Below are 17,604 nucleotides of genomic sequence, written 5' to 3'. Positions count from 1 at the left end.
GAAATGAAGAAGATAAATTCATAAGAGAAACAACGTACAAAATTCAATTAGCTTTTAAAAATACAGTGGTTTCTTTTGAAAGTAGTGTAGCAAAACACTGAAAAAAAAGGGGAAATTTGTAATTTTGAAGCTACACCATTTGTTTCTGTCTTGTCTTTGAATGCAAGAAATAGAATATAGGAAAAAGTCATCTCCCTTCCCAAATAATTGTCATTCCTCTCCTCTTCCCCCTCCTCATGCTTCTTATTTTTTATTTTTATTTTTCTATTGTTTAGATGGTAAAAGAAAATGAAGATGGAAATCAACAAAGAAAAAGGAAAAATCCAGAAGAAAAACCACATAACATTAGACATTTCAAGTAGGACTGATGCAGATTTTCAAAAGTAAGTTTATTTGATTTCATGATTTTCCTCCACAAAATTTAAAAGACAACACTCTGAAAAAGAAAAGTTCTCATGAAAATGTTCAAAGTTTTAAATCAATTCCAGTGTTCAGTTATGCTTGTTCTGTGAAATGTGGATCTTGAGCAAAGTTACCCAACAAATCTAGAAATTACTATCGGTGCCTTGGTCCAGCTGAAGCCAATGAGAGAAATCCCATTTCCTTCAGGCTGGGATTTCTCCCCACAATATCACATTTAAATAAGTGATCAAAGTTTCATCAGTGCATATTCTCTGACTCCATGTATGCAGTAGTTCCTCCCTCTCCAGGTAAAGGGTCAAATTTAACATATTTTGGTCTCTTTAATGTGAACATAATAGGGGAACCAATAAACCCATAAGATTTTCAAGTCATCCTGTAGAATTTTTAATCTCTGGCAAAAGGTTGTACTTTAGCTCTAACAAAAACAGATAAACAGCTTTTTTATTTAACTCCAAAAAAAAAAAAAAAGAGAATAAAAAAAGAAAAGAAAAACCCCACTCACTTAAGAAGTTTATTCACATTTTTCTTTCAAAGTTCTTTGAAAATCAGGGAATAATTGTGAATGCAGTTCCTAAGGATGTAGTTGTTCTACTGGTGGGAACCAGCATGTAGCTGGGTTAGAGCTGAGTCCTTTTTGCCTATTGAAGAAGTGATCACAGGGCTGACAGCTGGAGTTTACTCGATGGTACAATAAAGCATCCCTATAGGTACCCTTTGTTGTATTTAAAATGCCAAGTGTAATCTTAATGCACTTTTTTCTTTGCCTTCCTTTTTTCCCTCTGTTGAGTACTATATCTTTAACCAAGGAAATGAAAAGAAGATAGATAAGCAAAAGAGATCAACGTGTACTCCCAATTATTTAAGACACTCTCTGGGGAAATGATGTTTTTCACTTATTTATGTTTTATTCTTGTGTTTTTGGGTTAGCCAGTGAAGAGAAAGTCCAGTGATTACTTGAAGTTTTGTGCCACAATGATAGTTTAAATGAGTAGAAATCTGTATGACAGCCACATCTCTCGATGATATTTCATGTTGTCCTTCAAATTCTGTACATTAACACTGCTTGAATAAAGGTAGGATCTACTTAATAACTGGAAAATAGGCCTTAAATTATTGAAAATAAGGGGAAAAAACCCCCAAAACAACCAAATCTCAAGTGCTCTGAATGACCTAATTAAAAAGAGATATTTCTTACCATTTTGGAAAATATAGTACATCTGAATACATTTTGAAAACCCTTTTTACTATCACTCTAGAGGGCAAGTGTGTTTGCCAGTTTATATTCCCTATACAGTTTCAAGTCACCGGACTTGCCACAATGTTCATTCACTGATCATATTTTGTTAGCAATTTTTCTCCAGAATAGGACAAACTTGTGGCATCTGTCTTGCTGTTGAAATGAAACAATCTGTAGACAGTCACAGTGTGTTGTGATGCCCTCACTTTATGACAAAGAGGGAAGATACACAGGAGTGGAAGCAGGCATCCACTGCCTGGAAGATCACTATGTGAACTTCAAGTCTTTTTGAATGTGTGCTGTCACACCAGAGTATTGTGGATGACAAATATTTTGCCATCATATTTCAGAGGATTCCAATCATCAACTGTATGAAGTTTAACAAGGGAAAGTGCCAGATTCTGCATCTGAAACAGGGCAACCCTGGACATCTGTACAGACTGGGGAATGACAGGTTGGAGAGCAGCCCCGTGGAAAGTGATCTCAGAGTCCTCATTGATGGCAAGATGAACATGAGCCAGCAGTGCCCTGGCAGCCAGGAGGGCCAACCGTGTCCTGGGGGCATCAGAAACAGCATCACTAGCCAGGCAAGGGAGGAGATTGTCCCACTCTGCTCTGGGCTGGGGCGGCCTCACCTCGAGTGCTGGGGGCAGTTTTGGGTACCAAAATAGAAGAAGAATATAAAGCTATTAAAAAGCATCCGAAGACTGGCTACAAGGATGGTGAAGGACCTTGAGGGGAAGCATTAAGGGTATATCTGAGATCACTTTTTCTGTTCAGCCTGGAGGAGACTGAAGGGAGAACTCATTGCAGTCTAGAGCTTCCTTACAATGGGAAGAGGAGGGAGAGACACTGATTTCTTTGTTGTAACCAGTGACAGCACCCAAGGGAATGGCATGAAGCTGAGTCAAGGGAGGTTTAGTTTGGATATCAGAAAAAGGCTCTCAGAGGCTGGTGGGGCACTGGAATGGACTCTCCAGGGAAGCAGTCAAGACACCAAATCTGTCAGAGTTCAAGAAGATTTTGGACACTGCTTTTAGGCAGATGGTGTGAATTTTGGAGTTGTCCTGTGCAATGTGAATATTTGGACTTTGTGATCCATGTGGGTCCCCTCTAACTCATGATACTCTATGATTTATTTTCAACTTTGTTCTGGAAATTTGTTTTAGGTATTAGGTAAAGAACTTCCAATGTATTTTGCGCTGACTTGGGATGTTCATCACTATTTTGCAGAGGGCTCACATAGGGTATAACTAAAATTCACAGGTAACATTGTTATCAAATGTAGTAAGTAGTCATTTTTGCTTTTAGAAATCAAGAAGTCAAGGCTGTGCTTTGGCAGACTTTGACCCCAAAGAAAATATAGAATGAAATGAAGCTTCTCGTTGAAATGCAGAATTACATTTTGGGTCAGCTTTTCTTCTCCATTAGCATCGGTTGACAGGGTGCCCTCTTTCAGGGCCTTAGTCATGCAAAAAGAGAACCTCTCTATTTCTACTAAAGCTGTTTTATAGGTATGAGTGGGTCCTGGTGAATGGAGGAGTGTGAATTTTGTCCTTATGTATTACTGTGTTTTAAGATGTAAAGCAGAGTGGGAGTTCTTGAGCTTCAGGCAGGCAAGGATCCTGAAAAACTAACTCTACTAGTGACACAGATCATGGCCAGGAAAGGTCTGCCAAAGGGCCCCTAAAAACAAGTGTGTGGCTACTAAAATGCGTGCTAAAGCCTTTCAAAAAGGGTTGTGTGTTTTATTGCCAAGGCACTCAGGTGAGGAACTCAGGTGAGTAGGCTTTGCCAACATTTTGGACAAGCATGCCTCACTTATGTCCCTGTTCTTTAGACCAAAAGGTTTAAATTCAGTTTACTTCTAATAGAAGTGAAAACCAAAGTGATTTTATTTGTTTCAAAAGCAGACCTAAAAAATACCTCTCACTTCTGCGCTCACCACTGATAGTTTAATTTTTGAAATTTAGCCAGGACAGGCACTATGTAAGAAGTGGACCTGAATAGATATTTACATGTTTTTTATCTGCAATAGCTCTTGGTGTTGGGTGAGCGTCATGAAAATCTCATGAGATTTTGACTGAGCCTAACATGCAATTCTTTCATGAGCTGTGGATCATAAATATTTCACATTTCTTGACAGCTCACAAGATTCTTTCTATTTGAAATGGGTATATTTTAACTCTCCCACCAAGCCCCCTTGTACTCTTGCCTAATATGGATGTAAACAGGATTCAAAGGGCTACCTTGAAAATTATTATGTTAATTGGAGCACCCTTTAGTGTGTGGCCTTTTGTGTGGTCAGGACAGGCTGTGCCATCTGAGGAAGAGCCCTGCAAAGGAGTGCTGACTTGGAGTCCTTCTACATCTCCATGGTACTGCATTCACTGAAGCTGGCTCTAAGAGCAGGAGAGATCAGATTATAGAAAATTCTGGGTTTATTTAGTATGCAGTGGTCAGTCAGGCTGGCAGAAAGTGCAAGTCTGGCATAACCTCTCTTACCATCTTGTTCAGTCTTTGGCTTAGGGCACAATCTATTTTAAAGACACAGTATTCCTGTAACTTTCCTCCCTAGCTCCCATTTCTATTCAGTACACTTACAGGACTGAGAAAAAGGTCCAGAAATTGGCATTGTGGCCAATGTTTGTCTGTTATAACCAGAGAGGAATGTCTTGAACTTAATATGTTTGGTTTGGGAGATCTGTTTTTGTCCACTATAACCAATTGTCCATTATGACCATGTCCATCATAAGTGCAGTGTGCACTATATAATTTAACAGCAGTGGTTAGTACAGCAAAAGCCAACTGTTGAGGCTGGGTGGGAAACCTGAGATATTTTGTTAACCAAATATGTCCTAAAATAATCTTAATTTTTTGAGAAACTATCAATCTCTGCATTCTTGGCTAAGTGCTGCTGTCGAAATTTTAAAATGGTCTATTCATCCTTAAATATACGCTTCACTAAGAAAAGAAAAGAAATTGTTTTATTCTTTCAAAATATCAGATGCTTTATGTACTAAGCAGAACCTTGGCATCCTTGAGCTTGAGTAAAAAAGTTTAAAATGGGTGGGGAACAGACCCAGTTAGTTTCTGTGGAGGAAATTGGAGTATTTAAAAACTGGAAATATAAAAATACATTGTATCTTGTGAATAGAGAACCAATATATAAGACTAAGCTTTCTCATCACAGTTCAAATAAATTTTATGGAAATTTCAGGATCTCAGTAAAAGTAGCCACAGTTTGAAATTTTTAATTTATTAAGTCTTGTTGTATAAAGAGCAGGGAATGGAATAGGGATTCATTTACAAACCAGTGTATTTTACCCTTTTAAATGCCAATGATCTTCTAAAAGTGGACATTAACTTGGCTTGAGCTAAGTCTAAATAAACAGGTCCTTGCTTTTGCCACATGAAAAAGAAGTGAAATTGGTTAGAAGTAGGTTTTTCGGGGACAGAATGGGATTTTTTTTAAACAAAGTATTTTAGTTTTACATATCAACTTATTTTCATTAAAATCAAAGCCAGGGAAATAGCATGATGGACTTTTACACCATTAATAAAGCCAGCAGGTGATGCAGTCAATCTTTCAGCCAGCAATTCACTGGCTTGGGAATTTGCCTAAGGAGTGGGGGAACAAGGCTCTCCTGCCAGTGAAGAACCCCTGTCTCTATCTTCCAAGAAATATCCTGTGGAGACATGATTTTTTTTTTGTTTTAATCCTTATTACTGTAGTCCCAATTTGCACATGATACAAGCATTGTTTTACTAAGGATTCTCCCAAATTATAAGTAAGACCTTAAATCACTGTTTTCTTCTTCTTGACTCTCTGCTGGCATCCTGAGAGCCTTAGTCCCGTGGAGACCACCAAAGGTCCTTGTTGGACTTCACAGTCTGTAAATGGCCTGGAGAGTATCATTTAGAGAGTGTCATGGATGTGTCCCCATCTGAGGGAGCAGGACTGACAGGGGGTGATGGAAGGGAGGCAAATTGCACAAAATCAACAATTTTGAGACATATGCAGGCATCCTCATGTACCAAGCAGTTGTGGAACAGAAGAGCAAGCCTCAGGCACAATCCCTCCTTGGGTGGTAGCCTGTGAATTTGGGAGTGAAGAACTGTGAGATAGCTTCTAAGAGAGTTCTGCTGTTCAGGGGTCACTAGCCAATCCTTATGTAAACTCTTCCTGAGGGCTCCCTTCTACCAAACTGAGACAAAAAGAATAGTGTCTTTTCTAGTTCTCTAGTAAACTGCACATAGCACTTTTTCACTTTTTTTTTTTTCCTGTTTTGCTGCCCTTACTTCTGCTGGTAAGGTAAAATGGATTACAGGCAGTTTAGTACTGGAGACTGCCATTTTTCTGTTTTTGAAGTCTCTGCTGTGAATGGAACAAGACTCCTCTTCTTGCTGCAAAAATGCAGTTTCTTGATGAGAGGTATTATGCAAGTTACTGTAATTACTTGGCCAGAGCACCCTAGGGAGCCCTTTTGAACCACAGCTCTTCTGTTCTTGCAGGCCGGATAAAGTCAGGCTTGCTGAGCAGTGAAAGTAAAGCTTTAGAACTGTGAGTTCTGCCCCCATCCTGACTAAAACAACAAAAAACCTCACTGCAGTAAGCTCCAGGCTGTCTGAGTCCACCCAGATATAAACTAACTAATCTACTGAAAGTTTATGACAAATGAGATGCAAACAGTTCCACTTTGGCCTTTAGGGCTGAGGAGAAGTAAAGGCCTGTCTTTGTCCAGTGATAAATGAGATGCTTATTCCAACGTTGTGCTCTGCCAGTGAATTATAGTTGGAACTGTTGGGAAAGGAAAAATTGTGGTTGGAAAAAGGAGTGTATTATGTGTGAGTGACACAATGTTTGTGTGTGTATGTGGGTGTTCTGAGCAGATCCTTATGATGCATAAAAGAATAAGGATGAAGAATGCTTAAGTGTTGCCAAGTTGCCAAGTGTTTATCTTTTTGGATATATAGTAGTATCGACAGTGCTTCTTACTGGATGGCTCCTACAGTAAGGAGGGAAAAGGAAAAAAGTTGATAGAATCCTAACAAAATAATGTGAATCTTCTTAGAATTAGAAAGTAGTATAAAAAAAATCAATAGAGAGAATTTGTTATAGTTCATGACATGAGAGAGAATCTTGCAATTGCAAAATGGTACAAGCTTGGAAGGAAATCTTTAGCTGAGGTTAACCTGTTCAGGCAGGTTGACTCCCTTTCTAAGGCCATCAGCATATTTTTAAGTTTGTGTGGTGCTGCTTTGTCAGAATTTCAGTGTTTTGGCAGCCCTGAGGTTTGTTTTGCCACCTATCTTCTGTCCTTTGGTGCCTGTCTCTGGTAGGAGCCTACTTTATGGGTTTACCTTCCTGCTTCAGAGTTTCAGGTGATTTCTTCTTTCTCCTTGTTGGGAGGGGTGATTTTGCACCTCTGAAGACCTGCATAACCTTATGTCTATCCTCTGACCAAGATGAAACAACTGAATTTCCCACCACAGAATACAAAGCAGCTAAATCCACTTGGCTGTTCTGGCTTTTCTGCTGTTTGGATCTCTTTGCAGACCCCAGAGGGTCTCTCCTCATTAAGCGAAGCACTTGCAATCCCAATAATTTGGCTAAAACTGGAATGTCTCTATATGGCCTACGAGACAGGGAGCACACTCCTAGTTCAGTGCTCCCTGCCACTTCACATATATCCTCATGAGACCTCTCTTGGGCTCTCCTGACACAAACTGTCAGTTTGTCAAAGAATAATTGTCCTCCTCACCCAAATTTGGAGACTAGGGTATGGCAAGCCTTCATATCCACACAGGAAGACTTCTGAGCATTCGAGGTGGTGATTGGGACAAATTTTAAACTTTGACTAATACCTAGAGTATAATTTATAAAGTGAACTCCTGTGACGCCTTGTCCCCTTGGTATCCCTTTGGCTTTTGCAGTAGGTGTGTATATGCACACAGGCCTGGGCAGCAGTATGAAAGCTTCTGCTTGCTGTATTCCATAACACTGTACAGATGGTCTTCTGGATTACAAAGGAAATGCCTCTGGCAAGCTGTGCTCTTCACCGTGATTGATGCTATGAGGTATAAGCTTAGAGGTTCTGCAAAATATCATCTTCTCTCTTCTCTCTTTTTTTTGCTTTGTCTGCTAATAGAATGGTATAGCAGAGGATACTTCTAAACAATTACAAAATATTTGTAAACTTTTTCAGATACCTATGATGTTTGCAGTTTGTAACAACTTCTTTAAAAGCAACTTGAAAGGGACATCCTAGGACCATTAAATATTTTACATTCAGCAATGAATGACTAGTGGTTATTTAATAGTAAAACAGCAATATGAAATCCTCTCCTCATATCTTCTCCATCTCATCTCTTAACTAGCAAAACATATCTTCTCCCAGTTTATTCTCTCTTTCTTCAAAACAGATTTCAGAGAAGAGTGAAGTATCTTCTCTGAGCTAGAGATAAAAAGATGCCTGCTTCATATTTGGGACTTGCCTTTATATGCTTCATATTTATTTTACTTACCATTTTCATCACTTTCCAAAATGTCAGACGTAGCATTCATCACCTATTTCTTCATAAAGATTTTCAAATTTGAATGATAAATTGGTTGTCATTCAACTTGAGGCAATATCTGAAACCTTCACTGCAGTAGATATAGGAAGGGTCAAAATAATCAGATTGTGTTAGAGTTCAGTTTTTAGTGTAAATCTTTAACTTTTGGACTGGAAGAAAAAAGCTGTATTTTTTCCTTTTATAAAATTGAAAAGAAATGTACTCAAACAGCAAATTAATTTAGAGGGTTTTTTAGATCTCTGTATGCCAAATTATCTGATTCCCTAAATGTCATATTAGCAGTTATGGATGCCAGTTGAGACCACGAGCCTGGAATAGGGTGGTTGACAGTTATGTTCATGAGTTTTATTACGAAGATACTAAAACTTCACTAATTAAGCATGTTCCTACAAAGGAAAATCCAAGAAGCAGATGTGGAATTTTTAAGTAGGTTTTTCTCTGCCTACTTCATCCCTGCTCCCACTGAACTGGGTGAAGATTTTTAAGAGAGTATAAATGAGAGATGTGCAAGGCTGTCTGGCTTTATAAAACCCAACTTGCACTTGTTTACGGTCAGTTGAATGATGTTACAGACATGGCATTAATAGAACTGCAGGCAAACATGAGACACCGGGTAGAGAATATTATTTTTGAAATTACAGGTGGAAAAATTCTTTTTCTTCTACTCTGAGCCAAGTAATCCAAATTCCATGCATTCTTGCCAGGTGAACTCTTAAGTCAAGGACTTATTTGGGAATAGGAAGGGTTGTGGTTTTTTTTGGTATTGATCTTTTATTTCAGAGATGGCTAAATGGACTGATTTTTATATCTGATCAAAGACCTGTTTTTTCTTTTATTGAAGTTAATGGCTATGCTCATATTGATTTCTTAGAATGCTGGATATTCTTTCAAATTAATTCTGTGCTAAAATGGGGCAATCTGTTTTTTCATATAAAGTGAGATTTGTGGTTAGGTCTAGCTTAGTGTATGTTGTTGAAGAGTATGCAGGGCTTCAGCAATCGATGCAAAATAATAAAAAATTAAAAGGGAGAAGTATTCTGTCAATAGCACTCCTCTAACAAAGGGAATGCTTGTTTTATATTGATTAGGTCCTGTTAAATAATGCATCATGGCTTCACAACCATGTAGGCTCTTGCAGGGTTGTTTATTGCAAGCAGTGGCAGTACAGAAATGCTCTTAGTGAGCAAGGAAATCAATACTGTATCTGTAAACACACTTGCAAATGTAATCCCATGGTTCACCCTCCAATCTGCAGCTCTCCATTAAACCAGAATAGTGTGAAATAAGACTGGATCTTAAATTCTGTGGTTCTCTTTCTGCACCTCTCTGGACAGCAATAGGCTGCTAAGGCACTTCAATTAGAACCCAATCCATAAGCAACTTGTTTGGTATACTTCTACTCAGTTTTCAAGTGTATAAGAGTACAAATCAGCTAAGTCATTTCCAACATGCCAGATTTTCATATAAAGACATATTTTTGGCAGCTTTCATTTGTTCATATACCAAAAGGTTCTGAGAACATTTTATTTGTAAATCTACCAAACAATCCTAGTTAAATGTAGAACATTTCCAATTTAGTTTAGCAACGCTCTCCAAGGAATTATCTACTCAACTCTCATCGAATTAGGGTCCCAAAACAGTGACACCTCTTTGTAAAACTTCAAAAGAGATTCTTTAGCATGGCTGAGGAAAACGCCCCCATTCTTTGGGACAGCGGTGTGACTGCCAACTGAGGAGCCAGGTGACTGAAGGTAAAGGGAGTGTAGGAACCAACCAAATACACACATTCCTGGGGCACCTGATGTCGCATCATGCACCTCATGTCATTTGGTTTAATACGCCTCTGGTGAGGCCCACTGTGGTTAGGTCTGGCTCTGACCACTGCATATTAGGCTAAGGGCAGTACTACAAAAGAACTGAGTCAAGATGAACTTTCTGTTTAGGGAGTGGTTGTACATTTATTTACCACTCATCCCAATCTGAGATCCTTTCAAGTATCACAGTCCAACCCTTCTAAGCCAAACTCCCAGAATTTTGGAGAGCCATGGTGTTTTTTCCATCATGACTGTCCTGGGGTGACTGTATGATACTGTATTCCCTACCACCTGCCCTATGCCAGACATGAATCCTGTGTCTTTAAGCTATTTCTCAGGAGAGGCAGGAGAGAAGCCAGGAGAACTTTTCGAAGCGATTTTCTGTTCAAGGACACAGATACACACTCCGCTGCGTTTCTGACTGCTAGAGTGGAGGAAAGCACCTTCCTGCTTTCTCCTCAGCTCTCAGCTCTCTGCAGCAGGGAAGAGAGTTACATTCCTTTGCTTTTATGCTAGTCTGCTAGCTGAGGAGCGAGAGTTTTTCCCTGGAACTTTGGCTTCTTTTTCTTCTCTTCTGGACAGTTCAGCAACACCAGAACATCATTGAGAGACCGTACACGCTGGTCCAGAGGGGCCCATGCTGAGCCGCTGCTCCGGAGAGGAGAAGGCCATACCCACAAAGGACTCTGAAATCTACCCCAGTTCTCTCCACCGCGAGAGGTTTTATTATTTAGCATTATTCTTCTTTTTTTTTTTTCCCTGCCTGTGTGCACTTGTTAAATAAATAGGGTTTTTTTTTCACTTTCCTCCGAGGAAAATTCTTTCTGAACCTGTTAGGGGAGAGGTGCCTGTAACCTGCCTTCTATAAGAGGACATTTATTTCAGACATTCCTCCCAATTTGTCTCAAACCGGGACAATTAATTTGGTCACCTTTAATAGGGTATGACTGGTCCAGTGAATAATACAAAAATATCCTGGTATTTCTTTGTGCATATTAAATTCAAGTCCAAATAAGCTTTGCTTCTGATGATGAGCACTCACTGTTCCCCCTAATATTACCAGAAATAGAGTAAACATTTGCAGCACTGGACAGTTTTAAGAAATGATAAACAATAAAAAACATCCTGCTAAACATAGCTGATCATTTCAGACAAACTGCATTAGAGTGAAGTTTGGTTTATTTTCATAGACTGGTTCTGTAAAAATATATCTGCAGAGTTTTATTTTATGATCATCACTGTACAATACCTTATCTGGACAAAGAATGGGATTTATCTAAGTGGATTTTAGGCACCTAAAAGTCAGATGTGTAACTGATAGTCTGTATTTCCCTTGTAGTTGATGGAGATATATAGTCTTATCCATGAGACAGAGACAGTGATATAATTAGGTATAATACCTGAAGTTATTAATTTATTTGCACCTGACTTTTTTCATTGGCTCTATAGGGAGCCTTGGCAGCTAACCTATATCAGATGACACATTTTACAACATTAGGCTAACTGAGGGAATCCTATTATATGAAAAATAATGACCAGCAAAGGTGTGAGGAGAGCTGGAGATGGGGGATTTCAAGTTAAAAATAGATGCTATGCAATAATTAGTAACAGTTGGAGACACAAACTAGCACTGAACAGTGCTGGTTCATTGGTAACATCTTGAATTCTTCCAAAAATGAAAGATTATTTTTGAGGTTAACTCTTAGTTCAGAGCCAAATTTCAGTCAGAGAGCTCCAACTCATTTTGCAATGACTCTAATAATATTGCTTCAGAGGAAACTGCCTGGCTATTTACTAGACAATACTTCACAGAAAACTGGTGACTAGGAGCTGGAGTCCAGAATGGTCCAGAGGTCCATTTCTTTTTTAATACCTATATAAAGGTTTATTGGAAATCACTGATCTTGTTCCTTGATTTCTAATGAGGTCCATATGACAGACATAAAAATAATCAGGGAAACAGGGTGAATTTTAGTGTTCTGAGGTCTGTCCTAAATCTCTTTTGGACAAGGTATACTAGGAAGATCTGGCCCTGAGCCTGGTGGAACAGTATCCGGAATAACATCTCAATGGCCCCAAGCCATGGACAGAGCAAGGGAATAACATCCATCTTCTGACCACATAGCCATGCTCTATATTTTCCTCTCTCCCTCAGGAATTTTTCCAGACGGGGTCACTGATATTTAAATTGGGTAACCAGCAGACCATGGCTGAATGGGGAGTCAGTTTAGAACCTTTTGTATAGCACTTTCATGAACATAGGTTTTACTTTAAAAGTTTCTAAGAAGGCATCTTCCTTTAAACCCAGTAATATACTTAATAACCACAGTGCACTTGCTGTCATGACCAGATCTGTTCATGTTCCTGCAGGAGTTTGTTTAACTTTAGTTTGGCTATTGCCATATCACATGCGGAATATAGAGAAGCTTTGAAATGTGGGTAAAGTCTGAAACTGCAATACCACCACTACGAAGAACATGAGAGAAATCCTGCTGAGGAGAAAACATATCTTCCTAAGAATAGCTTTAGCTTATCTCTGTTGTGAAAACTGTGAATAATAAGGGCCAGATCTTATCTGGTCTGTACTCTTATCCAGACCATCCAAAAGGCAAATGGAGTGAGTTGGATAGAGGGACAACATCTAGCACTGAATACATACCTCCTCTGAAGTTATTTTTCTATAACCCAACATATAGATCAATGTATACAGCTCAGTGTACAACTTTCAGGGAATTCTGCAACTAGTAAATGCACAACTGATAAATGTTTTATTATATTTTAATAATAACTTTAGGTAAACCTCACTGTGATATGTTTCCAAAAGTCTATGTATGTTAAGGTTTCAGACTGCTAAACAATAGATATTAAAGTATCAGTTACTTGGTGTGGTTTATTGCAATTCAGTGAGCTGATCCCTTGCCTTGGTCCTGCAGCAAAAAAAACCTTTTTGATAGCTCTCTACAAAAAACTAATTGTGGGTCTTCATCTAAGGGAAAGCAAATAAGGTCTTTCATTAAAACATTCTATAAGTGAAATGGGTATTGCACATTTATTTCTCAACTCATGGGTGCAAAAATGAAATGAATTATTCACTACCAACACAGCCTTCAAATCAAAACATTTCAGCATTCCTTACTGACTAACATCAGTGGATCGTGTGAACCAGAACGCTATGTTACAATAACCTCATGATTTTTAGGCAGAAGGATCCTTGAATAATATTTCAGTCTCTGCTTTTCCCTGGAAACTTCCTTACTTTCAGCAGTCCCCCTCAACTTGCCAGCAATGACCTAACTCTAAAATTATTTGCTACATTTGAACAGGGAACAGAATTAACTCTTAAGAAAATTGGTGGCCTATTCCATCAGCAAAGAGTGAAATGGGGTTCAAACATTTGTCCCAACCCGTGCACTAGCAGGGCTTATGGTCTTTGTAAAGTCTCCCTGCCCAGTGAAACAGCAGGATTTTGTTCAGAGGAGCCACCTTAGCCACATATTACTGTTATGATGTCAAGTTAATGGATTCCTTTTCATATATTTCAATAAATGCCAGAACTGTGCTTTGTGCTTATTTGCAAGTATAAATTTTCAGGGTGGAAATTGGGCTTAAGCATATACAGCACAATGTGATTCTTACAGAAATAAGCTTTAACATTAAAGACACTAATTTTTAAATGTCCCTTCTATATACACTTACCTAAGTGTTTGTTTTATTAGTACTTGGAAAATAGATCATTTCAGAGGAAAGGAAAGAAGGGAATTTCTTGCTGTAGCTTGCAGGGCACATTTCTTAGGTTTGAGAACTGTTCAGGCATTCAGTCAACATCATCCTCTGAAGCTCTTACGTTTTGGCAGGTACATTTATTCATGGAACAACACACAAAAAGAAACCCTGATGGTTTGGAAGGGGTCGGTGGAGGTCTGAAGGTTAACTTAAGCTAAAGATCCTGAGGGAAATTATTCTTAATGAAAACTGACACATGCATGCCCCTGACAGCTTTAGAAAAAACAAACATATATTTTATCTGAATGTCAAATATTTAAGCTCTGCAACAAACACCGAACAAATTTTGTACTGAATAGAGTTAACTGCCAAGGAAAAATTAATTCACACACTTTTTATTCCTACTGCTCTGGTACCCAGTGGAACAGTTTTATATTTATCTGACCCCATGCAATACCTTTCTTTCAAAACCATTACATTTAATAAATTTTCATAAGGAACAATTTGGAGAGTTGCCCAGTCATTGTCTAAAACGAAGTAAGAACAGAGCTTTTAATACAACATGTGCTTATATTATCCCCACATTGTGTATGAACGCAAGAGCAAACATGCTTTAGAAGCAGTAAAAGCTTTGTCTGCTCAATGAGCTCCAAATGGCATTTCTTGCTGTCATGGTTTAACCCCGTTCGGAAAGTCCCACACAGCTGCTCGCTCACTCCCCATGCCATTGGGATGGGGGGAGAATCGGAAGAGTAAAAGTGAGAAAACTTCTGGGTTGAGATAGAGACAGTTTAACAGGTAAAGCAAAAGCTGCACCCACGAGAAAAATAAAACAAGGAATTCATTCACCACTTCCACATGGGCAGGCAGGTGTTCAGCCATCTCCAGGAAATCAGGGCTCAGTCATGAATAACAGCAACTTGGGAAGACAAATGCCATCACTCAAAACATCCCTCCCTTCTCCTTTCTTTCGCCAGATGTTACTGCTGAGCATGATGCCATACAGTTTGGGGTATCCCTTTAGTCAGTTGGGGACAGCTGTCCCAGCTGTCCCAGCTGTCCCCTCCCAGCTGCCTTCAGGCTGGTTGGGGTGGGGTGAGAAGCAGAGAAGGCCCTGATGCTGTGTAAGCACTTCTTCATCAGGAACTAAATCATCCTTATGTTATCAACATGGTTTTGGCCAAAAATCGAACATAGACCCATACCAGGTACTGTGAAGAAAATCAACTCAATTCTGGTCAAAACCAGCCCGTTCTCTACCACTTATTCCACACCATTTACATCATGCTTAGATCCCACACTACCCAGTACACCATCATTAGCCATCATCTTTCTTTCCATCTTCTGGTGTAGAACACAGATGTAATTCCCTTAGTTGAAGGACCACCCCTGTGAAGTGTCTGTAAAATGTCCATTGGGTTCATTTAGTCCATGACTTTGGGCTCCATTTCTAATGGTGATCACTCAGGACAGGGGAGATGGTGTGTTGCTTGGAGTTACTGGGCACCAACGCCAATAATTTGAGTTGAATAACTGCTGTATTTGCACTGCTTCTTATAAGGCTTCTCCTTTGTTCAGGCAATTCCTGCCATAGTGATCCCTAAGGACGCAACTCAAATCCCAGGTTACAACCATTTAAAGATACTTCTGCTATAATCTCTATACTTCACTCTTTTGGAGAAGATCATAGGGTTTAACACTGGAATTAACTCCTTCCTGTCAGAGGTACACCAGCTGTGGCACAGACATAGCCATCATCACAGACATTTTGAGATATACCTACTCTGATATGGACTTATCCATGGCCACCAATGTTTTGGGGTGTCCTGCTCCCACATGGACTCAACCACAGGCTACAGTCCCTTTGACTCATTCATACTGTACTTCCAGCCTGCCCAATGCAGCAGGACAGAAAGAGCAGTGATGCCCTGGCCATCTGTCAGCCCAGGCACATCACCATTGCTGTTATCAAAATGTTCCCAGGCACAGTAGAGTAGGATGATAAGCAGTACAGCAAACACTACAGCAAGCAGTGAGAGCAAAAAGCAGCCACTAAAAAGTACTAGGTTCTACTACACACTGAGGCAAGCAAACCCCATGGCAAGCACAGGAGCCTCTCAATTTATGGCTAAACAGCAATGACAGCTATAAATTAAATTTAGCATATTCCAATCAAATCTCTCATTATCTTGAATGTTTCTAGCCCCACACTGGGTGCTGGAGGACTGTTGAAGTTTAACATCAGTTGGCAGCTAAGCATCACACAGCTGCTCACTCACTTTCCAATGTGGGTGGGGAGAGAATCAGAAGAGTAAAAGTGAGAAAACTCATGGGTTGACATAAAGACAGTTTAATTAGTAAAGCAAAAGCTGTGTATACAACAAAAACAAAGAATGCATTCACTACTTCCCATTAGCAGGCAGGTGTTTAGCCATCTCCAGGAAATTAGGCTTCCCATCATGTGCAATGGTGACTTAAAAAGACAATCTCAAACACTCCAAACCATCCTCCTCTTCACTCTTCTTTCCCTAGCTATTATTACTGAGAAAGATGCCATATGGTGTGGGATACCCCTTTGGTCAGTTGGGTCAGCTGTCCCATCTGTGTCCCCTGCCAGCTGCTTGTGCAGCCCCAGCCTCCTCACTGGTGGGGTGCAGTGAGAGACAGAAAAGGTCTCAACTTTGTGTAACTCTAGTAGAGTAGCTCACCGTGTAGCTCAGCAGTAACCAAAACATCCCTGTGTTATCAACAGTGTTTTCAGCACATAGACCCATACTAACTGCTGTGAAGAAAATTTACTCTATCCCACCCAAATTTATCCTACTCATATCACAATTTGGGTGTCCACACTTGCACAGTCAAATTTCCCAATGAAGTCAATGGGCTTTTTACATGTATAAAACAAGAATGGTAAATGTAAATAACTACAGGTTAATATATGTATATTAAAGTATGGTGTCTTCCACTGAAGAATTATTTACTGTAACAACAGGAACAACATGGAGTTTTAGAGATACTGTACAAAGAGTTTTTGGGTGTATGCTTTCACTGAACATGAACTGGCACTCTTCTCACAAGTTTCTTAATGAGAAGTCAGTCTCCCATAACTAAGATGTGTCTTTATTATAAAAACAGATAAGCTAAGACAGGAAGGAGCTTGAGAAGGGGATATATGTCTTTCAGTAGGTAGCTATAACAGAAATGACTCACTAATTAAGAGGCTGAGTGCTTCAGGGATGTTACAGTTCATCCCAGACCTTAAGAGATCAGATAGACTGACTAGATGCCTATCATGTAGCTCAATATGCCATTACAGACCTCAGACACTGTAAGCAAACATGCTCCTGATTAAAGCCAATGGCAGTCAGAAGGCACATTTTCATAGAGAAAGCAAGAACTGTTGAGTGTGATGTCTGAGAGTAGTTACACGGGTTTGTACCAGTTGAGATTCTGCTTGTAATCAGCATGATGCTGGTGACTGACAACAGCATCTCAAATGGCTGGGAGCTGCACAGTGTTTGTTTAGCCCAGCCTGGGTTAAAAGGGAGCACTGCTAATGTTTGCATCACAAGCATGCCCAGAGACCTATTCTAAGATCAGGAGTCCATTTTGCTGCCCTATTGAAGAGTTTATTTTCTCTGTAGACTTAAGAAGGGTGTGAGAAAAGCAGATCATTGTGTGCAATTGAATCACAAGTGGAAGCTGAGAGAGTTTAAAAGCTTTCTGTGCCTGATTACAGGAGATCAGATACTTTTTCATGAGAAAAATAAAGAACTACTGGAGTAACTTATCAAGACTCAGCTCTTTAATAAAGAGTGTTTTTAGTTA

General features: G+C 39.5%; 1 long non-coding RNA gene across 2 annotated transcripts in view; it reads left to right on the top strand.

The window, feature by feature from the left end:
• Positions 1-10,846, top strand: part of LOC138105612 (uncharacterized) — a 29,162-nt gene extending 18,316 nt beyond the window's left edge. Inside the window, exons 4-5 of one of the 2 annotated variants that reach the window (XR_011148567.1) lie at positions 276-383; positions 10,636-10,846. This is a non-coding gene — a long non-coding RNA (uncharacterized lncRNA). Of the gene's footprint in view, positions 1-275; positions 384-2,010; positions 3,005-10,635 lie in introns of those variants that run through there. The other variant, XR_011148568.1, reaches the window with a different exon arrangement.
• Positions 10,847-17,604: the final 6,758 nt, after the last annotated feature.

The sequence above is a fragment of the Aphelocoma coerulescens genome, chromosome 2 (assembly GCF_041296385.1).
Source record: "Aphelocoma coerulescens isolate FSJ_1873_10779 chromosome 2, UR_Acoe_1.0, whole genome shotgun sequence".
In the NCBI taxonomy this organism is placed as follows: Eukaryota; Metazoa; Chordata; class Aves; order Passeriformes; family Corvidae; genus Aphelocoma; species Aphelocoma coerulescens.
The sequence above is the reverse complement of the archived record's forward strand: the minus strand, read 5'-3'. Positions and strand labels throughout refer to the sequence as shown.